Source organism: Hipposideros armiger, unplaced genomic scaffold, assembly GCF_001890085.2.
Source record: "Hipposideros armiger isolate ML-2016 unplaced genomic scaffold, ASM189008v1 scaffold_252, whole genome shotgun sequence".
NCBI lineage: Eukaryota > Metazoa > Chordata > Mammalia > Chiroptera > Hipposideridae > Hipposideros > Hipposideros armiger.
The window spans coordinates 1,319,388-1,330,959 of record NW_017731602.1 but is presented as its reverse complement, the minus strand read 5'-3'; positions in this window follow the sequence as shown (position 1 = coordinate 1,330,959).

The following is an 11,572-nucleotide window of genomic DNA, read 5'->3' as shown; positions in this document are numbered from 1 at the left end:
AAGTCCTTGACCCCAAAGCTTCGCCCTGTGACAACGTATGCCTTCTCCGCAAGAGGATTGGGGGCAATTAAGTTTCTTGGGATTCTCATCCCTGGCTCAGGGAGGAAGGCAGAGAAAAGCAGCAGCCGAAACACCTGCGATCTCTCAATACAATAAAATGTGGACGGTGGTTGGAGTCATTTCTCCTTCCGTTTCCAGAGGGAGTTCAAACCTGAAGCATCAAGGTTATCCCTCTCCAACGTGTAAAACAGGATAGTCGCAAAACTGGTCAGGGACACCGCCACACATGCCTGAAGGAGGTTCCCCTTTGCAAACAGAAACGGTTATCTGATTTTCCCCCCGTTTCAGTGCTTGTGTGACCCTAAGTTTGAGGGTTTGTGCACTCCTTTGACCCACTGGAGACTAAACTAGAACTGGGCAAAGGGAAATCAGGAGAGAGAAAAGGAAGGTGCTGGGAAGTGCACCGAAGTCTGAGTGGGTGGTGCGCAGGGCTGCTCTGACCCGAGGCGGGACCCCGCTCCAGTGCGGGTAAACCCCAGGACGCACTGCCCCAGGGCTCTGGGGTGACCCAGCAAAAATATGGACACGTGCCCAGGGCTGCTGGGCTGTGGCTCTGCGTTTCAGGGCCACACACACACACACCCCGGTGCATGTCTCTCTCCCAGCGCTGGCGTTCCTCTGAGGTTGTCTAGTCAGCAGAACCCTGCGAGTTGCCGCCGAGCACGGCCACTTGACCGCTCACGCTGAATGAGGGGTAGCTCCAGCCCGGGAGGGAGAGCAGACGGAGGCGCCTGTCGTATGGGGACCCAGCCCAGCGCCAAGGGAAGGGCTGATAGAGTGACAGTGCTCCGAGAAGGGCGGCGTTCTCCCTGGCTCGGGGCTCCTCCCCGCCATTCAGTCTGGTCACCTGTCGTCCCGAGCTCGCCCGGGTCCTCGTACCGCCCCGCTCTACGCGACCAGGCGACAACCCCCTGCCAGACCGAGCTGCGCGCCCTGGTGGCTCCCGGATGACCCGGCCCTGAGAGGCAGGGCTGACCCCTCACTGAAGCCTCTAGATAACAAACAGCAAAGCGCAGCTTTTCCTGCCTCCAGAACCTCCTCTTATCCTCCCACCGAGCAATGACTCGCCAGTGTACTGGGTGGTTGGTGTTCTTTTAAAATGTATATCAAAGGATCATTGGCGTCTCCCCGTCAAGTCATTACGCCTTTATCCCCATCAATTAACCACACCTCAGAGGGCTGCTATTAAGAGCTAAATTGAGCTGCAAAAGTAGATATCCCGTTTCAGGCAGATGTTGTCATCTCCCGCTGAGCTAGGCAGCCGGCGGGACCGGCCGGCAGCTTCCGAAGCTGCCGGAGCCGCGCTGGACCAGGCTAAGGACTCGGGCCCGCGGAGCTGAAAGAGAGGTCCCTGCCAGACACTACGCTAGTGCTCCAGGAACCGGGAGGAGCAGGGAGGCCCCTAGCTCTCTCGGACCTCAAGCGCTGTGCATGTCAAGGGGAAGTGTCTCCAGAGTTGTGACTGGGAAAATGCCAAGAGAGAGCCGTGCGTTTTTGCGCAGGAAAGTAGAATGGAGAGTGTTCGCAGAGTCCCAGCTTTCCGCCAGTGCCCCAGAAGGCGCCTGGGGATGTGTGGGGGAGAGGCACAGTAGTGAGTTTGTCTGGCAACCCTCCACCTACAGACCACACTTCCTGTTCCCGCCACTCCAGCCTCCTTCTTCCCTGGTACCTGGTCCCCAGAACCCGAGAACCCCTTGTGGAGGAAGGCGCGGTGCTATGGGGATGCTGGATATAGAGTAGGGAATCCGGGACAGAAACGTGGGGTTTAAGACAAAGGGGGTTCACTAGGGACTGCCGCGGCCTTCCGTCCAGATGTGTCTTTCCACTCTCCAACTCCCAGTCGCTCTCAAGGACTTGAGGCACGGCTGTTGCACACAGCTGGAAGACCCCAGAGGGCTCAGGGAAGGAGGCAGCAAGGGGATGCGGCCCTCACTGCAGTGACAGGGCTTTCCTCCTGACAGTGGCCACAAATTTAGCCAAGGCTAAAGGAGATTAATTTCCCAGCATAATCCAATTAAAAGATTTCCGAAGTAATCTTTTGCGAAAATGAAAAAAAGTGCACGGCTAAAGAGGGGACTGGTTTTGATGGCAGTGATTTATCGCCTGGGCACAGCATGCGCTGGTCGCTCTCTCTCCTGCACAAGCGATTTGACCAGAGCATCCCGATGGTGCCTCCAGTCCAAACCTTCGCCTGTCTGAAAGACAGCCATCCATCACACCAACCTGGGCAGGAGAGAATGTGCAGGGGACTGGGGTTGCTTACAAGCACCATAGACTTTTTTAAGTGCTATTAGATTTATGGTCTTTTTTCTACGCCCATCCAGAGTAATTAGCACATATGTTCTAAATAGATGATAGTTTTGTGAGCAATAAAGCAATTACCCATCGTTGGAGCTGACAGTTCCTCCAACTAAACTCCAACCAGCAGCTAATTGGAAAAGTAATTTCAGCTCCATTGTCTGCAATTAGTCCTGCTAAACTACTACACCCCAACTAGCTGGTTTGAGGTTAATTTATTCAGTGTTGTATTTGCACAGACGGGCCATTGCCACAAAGGGACTTGCCTTTTGCCCCTCGGAACTGTGCCCTGGGACTAGAGGAGCAGGTGGAAGTGAGAAGTCGACATCTTGGGGCCAGGATGGTTGGGGGAGGGGGCGGTGATGGAGCGCCTTGGCCCAGCCTCAGCTTCAAGGTCAGTGTCCAGCGCGCTGAATGCCGCTGACAGAAAAAGCCATTGTTTCTCCTGCTGGGCAGTAACTAAAGGAAACTGTTCCATTCACTGTACCAAAACCTTAGTTTAAAAAAAAAAAAGTCAGCATAGAAAGGGTGACTGGGTTCTAAGCACACCTTCCCTCCCACAGGCCCAGTCCTGACTCTGGGGCACCCAACAGTCCCTAAGGGATAGATATAGATTCAAGCCGGCTAAAACCGCAAACTTCTGAGCCTTCAGCGGGGAGAGGTCACCTCCAATTCTTAGAATGGTTCAGGAACAGAAAAGACTAGAAAGGTCAGGAAGCTCTGCTTCTGTCTTCAGCCTCTCTGAGCACAAGGTCACTCCCCCTCACCCCCCCAAAACTAAGGGTTCTCCATTACTTTTTTTCTTTGCTTCTTTTTCTTCTTTCCTTGCTTCTTTATCTTTTTTTTTTCTTCTTTCCTTTCTAAAGGAAAGCCCAACAGGTCCAAGATTTGTGCACAGTGAGTGGAAAAAATGTGTTAAACGTTGGTTTGATGCCCCATCGGAGCTTGCAAATATCCATCGTCTAGGATTCTTCTACTTAATTTAATCTTTATTGGGCAGGATGACTCCTACGCTCCTATTTACCAGGAAACCCCGGGAAACGGATCCATTGGGGTTCAGAATGGAAGGCGGGAAGGAGAGGAGTTAAAGAGGGATTAATCCTCCGCTACCCAGCCTCGAACTTTGGAACTGTGATCTCTGGTAAGCTGGAGGTAGGAGGGGAGGGGGCTCAAGGTCCCATGCCTGTCAGCCCAGGGTCTCTGCGATCTGGAGCAGAGGGCGGGAAGACTGGCAGGCTGAGATGGGAACTTTGTAGCCCTGGTAACCAAGTATTCCCTTAAAGGAATTTACAGCTAAGTGTCCCAGGCTCTGGGAGCAATGCGAATTTTACTTAGAAGAACATGGGGCTGGGGGTTGGTTGGGGTAGGGATTGGGGTGGGGGGGTCTTCTTAGGAAGTAAAACCCAGTGCTTTCAGTCCTAGAAATCAAATGTGCTTTTCTGGGAAGCTATTCATACTTAAGCTGAGGGCCGTTTCTCCTTTTTTAAGTAAATATAACAATCCCTAAGGAAGACAATTTGGATGGTATTTCAGTCAGCATATGAGACTTAGTAAAATAATTCTAATTTCAAAACAATTTGCAATCAATTGCTCAGTTTCAAAGATTTGGAGATATGAGTCTAGCAAGAAAAACTTTTTAAATTGATTAATGTCAGACTCTTTTTTTCCACTTACTGTGTTTGAACCAATTTAATTCCAAGCAAAACCAAAAAGAAAATATATTTGGGAGAAATTGAAAGTAACAGTCTCATCTTACCCCACCACCTCCCACCTGTCACACAATCTCTACCCTCTGAAGAGAAATCCTCCTGTCAGTGTGGCTTCCAGTTAAAATAAGATGTCTTCACTAAAGGCTGTCCATCGTGTTCTCAATTGTTTGCTTTTTCAGGACTTAAATATGACATCCCAGAGAGTGAGGGCAAGAAAAGGCTGAAAGAAGAGTCAGCTGAAAATATCACCTAGACTTGCGGGAGAATCCTAATGTGGGTGCATGTGCATACTTATGTGGAAGGGCAAATAACCAACCCAATGAACCCCCCAATGTATGGGAAACATTTACGCATACATCCATGCACCCTGAAAAAGCTCTAAGCACATGTGTGCAGAGATGTCCTGCAAAAACTCAGCTAGCTGTCCACACACATGTATTCACTTCTGGAGTAAAGGCATTTTTGTTGCTCCCATAGTTTCTTTCCATTAAGAGCGATTAGAAGATGTCTATTCAAAGTTGCTGATCCAGAGACAAAATAAGAGTAGATAAAAGGAGATTTCAAGTGACCTCCTCATCCCTTTCACACTAACCTGAGCCCTAGAATAGCCAAGGATCAACTAACACAAAAGCCCTTTCCTTTTTCTTTTCAGCTTCAGAAGATTTCATGCAAACGGTTAACAATAAAACATAGAACTATCCTCGAGTTTTGTTAGATTATGCATTTGGAATACCTTATTAACTCCTCCCATAGATGGGCTAGGTTTATTACCCACTTCTGAAATGAGTAAATAAAATACACATGGCATAACAGAGGGCATAATTATTTACTGCTGCACGTAGTTTGTATCAGTGGTGCACTATGCTCACTCTTTTTCATTTACACTTTACTTAAATCCCCTCTCCCCTCACTGATGGAGGCTGATGGAGGACACTATAATAAACATATCTTTCCATTGACAGTTTAGAAGGAAATGTTAGGTTTATTATTGAGATCAACCTTCTGATAGGTAAATATAATTACAGCATGACCAAGCCACCAACAGATCTGCTGGCTTTGTGAGCCAATACTTTTCCACTAGTTAGGCAGTGAAGAAAATGATATTAAAGACTTAAACATATTCGAGCACTCCTTAATCAATGAATGTCCAACTCAGATCTACTCCTGATGGGCTAATCCTATAGTAAAAGCAATAGGTGTTCTGACAGGTAATTATTAAGGGAAATAATTATATAGTGTAGTTGATAGTATTGTCAGGGTACTTTAACAAGCTTCAAACTCATTTCAAAACCTCAACTTTTCATCCAAACTCAGCCCATTTTCCCTGGGAAGGAGAGAGCCTTGCAGTCATTCTTCACTCAAACTGGGCATTTAAAACAAATACACTTTATAACATAAAAGTCTCCAGTTACTTTTTTTTTTTTGCATAAATCCATTTAGCTAGCTAAGGCTTGGTTTTTATAAAAAGTAAGTCTTTGGCCCTGGCTTCACTGGTGTCTTAGGAATGATTGTCACTTCCCTTTCTATAAAAGGCTTGATTTGCATCCAAAGGTTAGCAGTTGCTCTCCTGACATCTTCTCTTGGCTACTCGTGGGCCCTCTAGCTGGGGCCCCCAAGCAAAAAGGGGAAGTGCTTCCCTTATCTCTTTTCATGTGCTTTAAACGGCCAGTTTGTGATAGAAAACTAACCGCTTTCTAAGGTAAGGCATTTGTCACTGAGCATTTCGACCCAAAGGTGACAAAGAAGAAATGCCCAGGCTACCAGAGTGACAGTGAGTACTTGAGCCTGATGGATCCATGATTCAACTGCATGGCTAAGAGCAGGCAGTCCAGCAGAAGCTGACTCCCAACTTAATCGTTCCAACCTCGTTTTCATAATGTCAAAAACAGAACTTTTTACATCTGGGAAGCCACAATAGACTGAATTCAATCATTCAAGAGGGGAGTTTCTTACATAGGCCAGGCTTTTGTTTGTTTGTTTTTGTTTTTGTTTCTTAATAAGCACAAAACATTAGGCAGGCATTCCTGTGGGTCTCTTCACCCTTTTCTTCAAAATATCTATGCAAGACCATTTTAAATACATCTTCAATTGCGTTCTTCCCAGCCTTAATCTCATGCCAAGGGAGACCAATTGATTCGGCACCTTTAAAATAAGCTCTTTGGGAAAGGTCTGCAGTAAGATCAGAAGAACTGACCTTTCTCCCAATGATTGCAGGCATGTTCATCTCTCCAGATGGGCTTGATAAAGCAGGGTTATTTCTGTTCTGTGGTCTCTCTAAACAGAATAATACCATTTTTAACGATTTATGGGGGTAGGGAAGAGGTATGGAAGAGAATTTTCTACATATATCTGGTCATTTGTAGGGTCTCAGAGCTCTTGAACTAGATTTAGAAAAAGTTGTTACAAGGCCACCTTTGTTCAGTGAAATTTACCAAAATGCCAAAATGAATGATCCAGTGAGTTTTGGGAAAGCAAAATACCAATATCAAAGAGGTCGTAGTGATTAGTGAAGAATGATTCAACCTTCCTCAAAAGAAAGATATTGGGGAGGGGGGCGTTGTTAATAAGCTGGAAAGTCTGCTTAGATCCGGATTCTGGGGCCTGGAATGCAAGTCAATGAATGCTGTGTGTCCAGCCACAGATCTCTGCTTCTCTCTTTCTCCCACCAGGTCACAACTATTTACTGGCTGTCGAGCTAGGAGAGATCAAGTGTTGTGTGAAAGGTCTTTTAAAATGTGATTAAGGCTGAGCCATGATGCTAGCTACCCGAAAGGGACATTGTAAGCTTACAGCCTGATTCCTCTCCCCCAAGAGAGGAGTACCTTTTCATCGTCTCTTGGGGGAACCACATTGGAAACTTTGTGGGCACTAAACTGACCTGTGGGGAACAGGAGGGCAGAGGAAGACTTGAGAAGGGAGGCCCGGGAGTCCATGCCCTGACGAGTCTTTACTAGTCCTTAGACCCGCCTTAACAGGAAAGAGAGACAACTTGGAGAGGACCAAGTACCAGTATACATGGTCGCAGAACTGGAGGTCTCAAATAGGGTGCTGAGGCAAGGGCCACAGTGGGTCTGGGTCCAACAGCCACGTCCACACGCTGAGACTCAGTTAAAGGCTCGGGGGCAAAGGGTTTGGGTGAGAAGGGAGGGCGAGAGATCTGAAGAGAGGATGAGCGAAAGATGGGAAGAAATTGCAGCTAGGTTTTCTGCTTGTGCAGCTAGCGTGCCTGGACACGAGTGTGGAATTGTACAATTCAGGGACCTACGTGCCTCCGCAAAATATCACTTTTCTATTAGGTGCCCTACCGAACAAGAACAGTATCGTTATCTTCGGGTTGAGCGTGGGGAGCATCAGGCCCCTGGACCAGTATGCCAAGTTGAACCAGTATCAAAAAACAGCCTTGTAAAGAGAAAGCCAGAGCTTCCCGGGAGTCCCCAGGGTCTCTCAGTCCCTCCACGGAAGCCATTTTGCTGGAGGGGCTGTGAGCACCAGTGGAGGCCCTCTGCGGTCGTATAACAGGGTCCTGAAGAGAAACTGAGCCTCTAGTGCCACTTGATCTGGGTAAGTCCCATAAAGGGACAGCGCCTCTCCTCGAAAAGCTTCGCTTTCTTCCTGTCCCGTCTCGCGACAGAAAGTTGTCTCATATGCCCTGCAGGAGCGCGATCTGCTCCCCTGCTCGGAAAAGCCGAGGGTTTCAACAGCTCCGGGCACCACCATCGACAGCCCTCCTCCCCACCTCCCTCCGGGACTAGGGCCGGGAGCTGCACCCCTCCCTCCCTTCCTTCCGGAGGCGCAGGCGGCTTCGTCTGAGGCCTCTGAGGGCCTGATTCTCCCCATCCCCAGGGTCACGCCGGATCCCAGGGGCCTCTTCCAAGTTTGGCAGCTCAGTGTGGGGGCTGCTAGAAAGAACCCTCAGTGAGGGCGAGTGGGCGCCGCCGCTCCCCGGGAGTTTCAGCTCGTCCTCCCTCCATGCCTTACCCCCAGCCTGCGAGGCCCGACCCAGGCCAACCTTGCTCGGCTGGCTCATTCCCGCGCCCACCCAGCCCTGGGGCGCGGCCCCCGGCGTCGGCTCCCTCCGCCCCCGCGCCCGCCCTGCGCGCCCTCTGACGCAAACGCGCGCCCCTGCCCAGCGCGGAAGAAAGCGCTGTCGTTGGTTTTAATTCAAGCTCTTCCTTTCACACACACACCCTCGGTCCCCACCCCTGGGAGGTGACCCCCCCCTCCCCGCCCCCAGCCCTCTTGCTACAGCGCGATGAGTCTGGCTGGGCTCTGGGGCTGCGGATCTGGTGCTCTTTCGCTGCCGCTGCCACGGATTCTCCGCTGGGGAGAGCGGCTTGGTGTCCCTTTTAATCTGCTGACACTATCGCCCACATCAAACAGGCAGCCATCGATCGCGTTACGTTAGAGGATTCCGTTACCAACGGCGCCCGCAGGTGGGCGGCAAGAGCCGAGCTCACCAGGCCCTGGCCACAGCCAGGCAAGGCGCGGGCAACAGGGCCATCCCGGCCCGACTCGCCTCCGGCTGCTAGGCGGCTCTGGCTCCGCACCAGGCCGGGCGGCGGCGCCGGTGCTAAATCTGCGGTTCCGCGGTCCCTTGTCCTCCACCCCCGCGCTGGAGGCCCTCCGTAGCCGTTTCCCGCGGGTGGGGGTTAGGGAGACCTGTTTTGAATCTGGACTAACGCTCGCCTTGCATGATCCTCAACTCCAGGGCGGCACGGCGGCCAAGGTCCCTGCCTACATGCGGCGGGACAGAGGCCGGGTGAGGGCAGCTCCGGAGCAGACCCGCGGAAAGTTCTCCCCGTCTCCCTCCCTGGCTGCTTGGACTCCGGCCCCCGGCCTACAGAGGCGAGGCGAGCCAAGGCTGCCTCCCGGCCTGAACGCGTTGCCAGCCCCGAATTCAAAAGAAACGATAATCATTGCGTTACTTGCCTGGTGGGGCAGGACTTGGCAGAGTCTCGCTTCCGGTGCCGACGACTCACGGTCCTCAAGGTCCGAGGGAGGTTGGGCCCCAGGACCCGACGTCCAGAGGACCTTCGGTTCCCTGGCGCGCGCTCTCGCCTCCTCTTCCACTCGTGGGGTCTTTCTCCTTGTTCTCTTTCCTCCTCCTTGTCTCCCTCTCTGCCTGCTTCCTCTGCCCTCGACTGCCTGTCTGTCTCTATACTGTATGAGGAGTAAAATTTAGAATGCATGTATAGAAAGCTTGTTCTTTTTTCCTTTTTTTTTTTTTTGGTCGTGTTCCTTTCACCTTTTAACTAACCAGGAGACGTGAGCGCGTTTATTTGGGGAGACGGACGAGGGCAAGGAGCCCCTGCTGGCCCCAGTCGCCTCGTCTCCATCAGCTGCGTACAATGGGCCGCCGCTTGCATAGTGCATTGACTGTCTCTCCATTATTCGAGCTGGAGGGGCTGTGGGGCAGACACGGAAAAGCCTTTATTCTGCTCTTTAAAATCGTCGCTCCTCACTAAGCGGTCGCCAACTCCCGACTTGTAGTCTGGAGAGACTGGGAAGCGCAAAACTCACCCCAAACACGCAGCGTTTCCCAAACCCCTCCCTGGTGAAATTTAAAGTGAGAACAAGTATTAAAAAACAAACCCTACCTCTGTTAATACAGTGTGGCCATTTACTCCCACCTTTACCTGAGGGCGTGTTGAGGCTCGGGATGCTGGAGCTGAGAAACTTTTACGCTCACCCGAGTAGAAGGGCGGGCGGGCGAGCGCGGCTCCCACCCCCGGCGGCGGTGGCGGTGGCGGTGGCGGCGGCAGCCGGGGCTTTGTCACTACGCGCCCGCCTGAGCCTGCCTAGGGGAGCGATCTCAAAACGAGGGGGGTGCGAGTGTGCGATTGGAGAATATGTAACTAATAGAAGTATCATTTCCCCCCAGTACGATCTTTCAAGGAAAAAAAAAATCCATTGAAAGAATTTTCAAAGTGCTGTCTTCATTTGGAGAAAAGGCACAGGCTTCCTACGGAGAGGGGAGGGACCCGGCTGTGCGCCTCCCGGGCGCGGCTCCCGTCCGCTAGGTGGCAGCCGGAGCCAGCGATTCCTGCAGGCCCCGCCGCCGGACCTTCTCCTCCCTCCCGCCCCTCCTCCCGCGACCAATCATTTTCGGGAATCTCTCTCTCTCTCTCTCTCCTGCCCCCTCTCTCATTCCCTCTCTCACTCCCGCCCTCAGGTCTCTCTCCCCCTTTCCCTTAACCTTCTCCCCCACCTTTCCCTATCTCCCATCTACTTTCCTTCTTGTTCACTAGCCCCTTTCCCCTTTTCCTGGGACTCTGACTTGTGCACCAACCTCCCCCCCCCCAATAATATGAGGACTTACTACTGTTTTCTTAATAATTATTAAAGCGTTGTTTTGAGTTTGAAAACAGCCTGGGGATACCAAAGGGGGGAAAAAAGAAAGAAGAAAGAAAAAAATCAGGTTGATTGAAAAGTTTATTTTAAAAATCATCTCTGGGATCAATAGAAACCGTTGAATTTGGATTGATCGCGTGGCCATAGCTGCAAATTCCAGGACTGCGTTTTGTCGTAATTAAACCTTTAAAACCAAGATATACTTAGAACCAAAATATAGGGAATCCCTACCTCCTTTCTTAAAAGGATATAAAATGAGCACAATCCACACTTGGATTATGCTTATATGTGAAAGAAGAAAACAATCCAAAACCAGTGTACTTCACGAATCATGAAAATGGTGAGAGTTAAATTCCCATTAAAAATTTCCTAATGTTTTCAATGACACTCTCTTCATGCACATAAAACCTAATTTTAAAAACTTTTCAGGAGAAATAAAAATAATTTCCTTGTAATTCTCTTTTTGCACATTGCAAGGCATTTTCCCCTTCGACATCCCTTCCCCCTCTGGTATGTATTCGCGCGCGCGCGCGCGCGCGCGCGCGCGCGTGTGTGTGTGTGTGTGTGTGTGTGTGTGTGTGTGTGTGTGACCACAGACGACCCATACTAATCAGGTCTCAGAGTAAATAGCAGCGCAGGGCGATCTCAATGTAAATTGCGCTTGTCAGAAGCATACCCCCCTCCCTCACTTTCTCTCCTCCTCCCCTGCCATCCCCGTCAGTAGGTAGCTAAAAGGGAGGGGGGGGGGAAAGAAAGAAAGAAAAAGGGGAGGGGGAGGGGCTCTCCAACCAATGGCGTGCGGGAGGCTTGGCTAACCTTAGCCTCCCATTTTCTCCCCCCCACCCCCGCCCCATTCAGGGCTCTGACCAGTCAGTCGCCTTTGATTATCAGTTGCCAGCAGCCCTTCTCCTGGCTCCTTGACACGAGCTCCATATAAGGCAGCGATCTCCATAGAAACGTGTCAGTTTCAATAGTAGTGTCAAAGTTCACTATATACAGACATTCGCGCAGATCCCCCTTTCGGAAACATTGCTCTGCGAGTCCTCCCGTTTAAACGCATTCAATTTTGGGGTCTCTCTCTTCTCTCCTCTCTCTTTTCTCTCTCTCTCTCTCTCTCTCTCTCTCTCTCTCTCTCTCTCTCTCTCTCTCTCCTC